This window comes from Protopterus annectens, chromosome 5.part0, assembly GCF_019279795.1.
Source record: "Protopterus annectens isolate FY-2018-M chromosome 5.part0, PAN1.0, whole genome shotgun sequence".
In the NCBI taxonomy this organism is placed as follows: domain Eukaryota; kingdom Metazoa; phylum Chordata; order Ceratodontiformes; family Protopteridae; genus Protopterus; species Protopterus annectens.
Window position 1 is genome coordinate 762,488,191 of NC_056735.1, and position 4,700 is coordinate 762,492,890.

Consider the following 4,700-nt stretch of genomic DNA (forward strand, 5'->3'; position numbering starts at 1 on the left):
ACAAGTTCCCAAATGCCAAACAATTGGATCAGTTCTCAGAGGGCATTGTCATGATTTTGACACCAGTTATTATTTGGGACAAACCTTCCTGCATGATGGGTAAGTCATTTGGGGATTCAATAACTTCTCCTAACTTGCAGTCATCTCCAACTCAGCTGGCCAAAGCTCTTTGGTATTTCCTTTTACTTTTGAGATGTATATGCCAAACAAAAAAAGTCTCAGCACTGAACCCTGGGGGACTCCATTGGTGACTGGTCTCTTCCCCTGTTTTGATCTCCTGCATCCTGTGAGCCAAGTTGGCAATGCAGCTGGTGATGTAAGTGTTTGCTCCTATATTATTCATCTTTTGTACTACACCTGAGTAGGGGAGTGTGTCAAAAGGCTTGCCCAGGTCAAGGTAATGTGGTGTGAACTGTTTTACCTTCATCCATTGCTTTGGTAACAAAAGTAAAGCTTAAAATTTGCCCATGATTTTGAGCCTTTCACACTTTCCTCTGGGCTGTTTTCAAACACATTTTTAGGGCCATGCATACATGTATGCATTCCTTGAGTCACCTTAAGTTAGAGTGCATTTTAAATTTATTTTTTAAACATTTTTTCCAGTAGGCAATGAAACAAAAATGCATTAACCAATAATGACTAAACTGCCCTATTCAGAACATTTCCATCATAAAGGTCTACTTCCACACACAGCTGCATTTTAAATTTATTGTTTGAACATTTTCCAGTAGGCAATGAAGCAAAATGCATGCACCAATAATGACAAAACAGCCCTATTCAGAACATGTCCATGATAACAGTCTACTTCTACACACAATATATAAATACAGAATCACAGCAGAGTGTAAGCCATAGGCATGTTGCACAGCTTCTTGAAGTTATTTTCAATTGGGGGGGGGCAAAAGGCCAAAAACCAGAGACACATTTTAAACATTGCGTGTATAATTTTGGAAAGTTGCTTGCATAAAATGTGTTACCGCCTTGCATTTCACTGCCAAGTATTGAACCCAGAACCCTGTGCACTATAGTCAGAGCAACTTACCACTAAGCTAAACCAGAAGTTTCTTGAAAGACAGGAAGACAAACTTAAATGGCTATCATATCATTTAGTGATTTCAGTTCTCACTTCTCACCATAGCTCTCAACCTCTTAGCACAAAAAATATAGAACAAAGCCAATAATGGGGGAATACAGCCCTAAAATAGGGACACAGTTCAAATATTGATTTTATAACCTTAGAAAATTGCTAGAATAAGAAGTTTTGTTTTACCAAACCAGAAGAGGAACAGAACAACAATGTGAGGCATAAATTCACAAGTGATGGTGGCTAGGGACTTTAGGCTATTTTTTCCTGTACCCAAGGTACAGGGTTTGATCCTGAGTACCTCTAGCCACCAGATGTATCCTGTTGGGGGCATTTTCACACACACACACACTACCGGACATACACGGTGACATCATTGCGGCAGCTTATACGCACTGACGTCATCGCAGCAGCTTGTGAATTGCTTGCAAACTAACTGACATCATTGTGGCAGTTGGGAGGCATGGAAAACAAAAGTACTTGGGACAGAGTCTGCAAAAAAGTGGGCCCCCCCCCTTGCTCTATGGTTCTGGCACCCATGCTTTTAACCATGTGCTGTATACTATCAACATGAGCTTTATCATGGTGCCTTCCAGAGCTATTCTCATTTGTAAGCATATTTGTATGCTTTTCTGTGAGGTCATACATCTGACAAATCTCAATGGGCTTATTCAAAGTTAAATCACTGTTATGAAGCAAAATCTTTCTCACAGCATCATCTTTTATGCCACACACAGGTCTGTCTTTTATCAACTCATCCCTTAAATCACCAAATCTTCACATTTTAGCTTTATTTCTCAGGTCAGTTATATATGTTGCAAAAGTTTCACCAGGTTTTTGATCCTTTGTGTAAAATAAGTGCCTTTCCATTGTATCAATTGTCTAGGGGTTACACATTTCTCTAAATTTATGTTTAAGCACTCTGGGTTCTTCCTTGACTCAGTTTGTACAACAATATGGCAGTTTTCTCCTCTCTGGCATAGACAGCAGGTGCATATACAAATGAATGCTCTCTTTCAATGACTTCTTATCCAGCTATATTAAGTAGAATAAATGCCTTTGTATGGTAATGTTTATCAGAAAATGCAGCCTGTATGAAAACGCTGTATTCTTGCCCAAACACTCTCCAGTTCTCAGCAATATTTTTGTCAAACACAAGTGCACTGGGTTTTCAAAATCTGTCTGTCATGCCTAAAAAGTATACACAAACACACTGAAAATATGGCTGTTGTAATTATGTATGACAAACAGTTCTGTGAGCTTGTAACAACATACAAATGCACAATAAACTCTTCAAAATACTTTACTTTGCGAAATATGCACTCTAATGGCTGTACTTTGCAAAATACGCCTTGTAATGGCTGTACTTTGTAAAATATGCCTTGTAATGGCTCTACTACTGTGAAGCAGCTTTACTGTAACACTGCACAAACGTGCAAACACTTTATACACTTCTGATATCTTCGCTTAATATGAAAAATATGGATTTGCAAAGTATGTATTGAAAAATGTAGTAATTTCCCTTTATTTTATTCGTTTTAATCAATTCAGACTTTATTTCAAACATTTTCCATAGTAATTCAAATATTTTTATCAATATCATACATATCGGTTTGTGTGAATGTTATTTAGAGTGTTCTGTATGCCCCATTTCATATTATGTGAAAATAAATAGTGCTGAGCAAGTTTTAATACCTGAAATTAATTTCTGATCTGTTTTGCAAAGTATGCATATTTTTGGGATGATCCGCTCCTATACATTCCACCAACTCTAAGCAAGTGCCTCTGGTCATTTTAGCCAAGCCATTTTTAGCTTCACGCCCTATGGACATGCCAGTTCTGACTCCATGCCCTTTAGATATGCCTCTTCTGGCACCATGTCCTTTAGATATCCCACTTCTGACACCATGTCATTTGTTCATCTCTAACACATACAGCAAGAAGGCTTGGGATTTTGTTTAGATGCTTTAACACACAGAAACACATGAGGATGGATAGTGGCATCTTTAAATATGAACAAACTAGTTAACAGACAGACCTCACATACATACATGCTTACATCTCAACGGCTAACTACAATATGGCAGTCAGACTTGCATGTGCTCACTATTTATACACTTGTGCAAGCCCTTGGATAGCTTCTTAAAGGTATATACACACATATATTGATCTACAGGTGGCATCAACTATACTCAGCCAGAAGGCATAGCAAATCTGTTTGCCAACAAATTTGGTTCAAATTTCAGCTCCCCATCACATCCAGTTCTCCCCCAAGAGATACACCAAAGAACTGGTTGCCACTGTGCTCTCTAAAGCTAAAAACATGGCTTAAAAGGGGCCTGATGATATACCAAGTTGTCTGTTTGCTCCTTAATCGAGAGTACGTTCTCATGGTACCTGTGTGCTTAAGCCCAAGTGCGCCATGAGAAGATACAATTTTCAAGCCATTACCCCCGAGCACTTCCACAAGCAAGAGAAAGTGTACAGTTGTTTTGTAGTTCACCTTAATGTAAAACACTCTGAAATCATAATTAAATATGTAATTTACCATATCTAGTTATAATTCAGTGTGTTTTTACATTAAGATCACATTGAAGTTCTTTCAGAAAAAATGTTTTAAAAGTCCTTGCTAAGCAAGTGGTGGCAGCCAATCGGATTCTTGCATTCCGAGCCACCACTTGCATAACACATCCACCCCCAACCTAAGCTTCTTTAAGTTCTCCCCTAATAAAAAGAGGGTCCAGCAGCAGGTATTTACTTTCTTTCTGCAAAGAACTGGGGATTTTTACCTGCTAATGGATCCTCTATTTTATTTTCGCCAGTCAAGGAATTCACAGACCGCCATATAGGCACTACCTGGACTTCCCATTCAGCCACTGTAGTGTAGAGTTCCCAGTCAGCTCAGCACAACAACAACCTTATTTTCCTGCTGTTCCCTACCTAAGTGGTGAGGTACTGTACTTGTTTGTTGTAATTCTGCAAGAGTGCTCCATTTATCTGTGTAAATAGTACATTATACTTTAGGTTGCTGCCATACGTTAGCTATGCAAACTATAACAAGTTCTCCCTATATAACAGAGTTACAATAATGTCCCTGCTCTGTATGTCATTTTATTGAAGTGCATGTGTATGTGAGGACTGATAGTGATCCCTGGCAGCAGCTGTCATGAAATCCACTTGTATTATATTATGTGTAGCTTAGAGGCTGAGCGAACTGTCTTACATGCGATCTGTCAGTGGTGCGGTAGTGCACTCCAGTCCCGGGATCGTGATAGAACAGGTAAGAGAATATCGGAACAAGTAGGTGGGGGTAGAAGTTTTACTTGGAAACTGTCTTACAGTAACCAAGAAGAATCGGAGACGCCAACTCTTGTAATAATTGCGATTTCAAAGGTGTTACCTCTTTGTCTGATAAAAGCTGGTCCCAGGAAGATTTTTGGTGTTGGCCCAGTACAAGTGGGTATGGTGATTTCCAGGATGATGGTCGCAGCAAGAGAAGGAATTCAAGGCAATAGTATCAAATTTATCAAACCTGGGTAGGATCATTGCTTTATAGTGCTGCATGTTAAAATGTTTGTATTTATATAAAAACAAAAATATTTACTGTCGTGGCTTG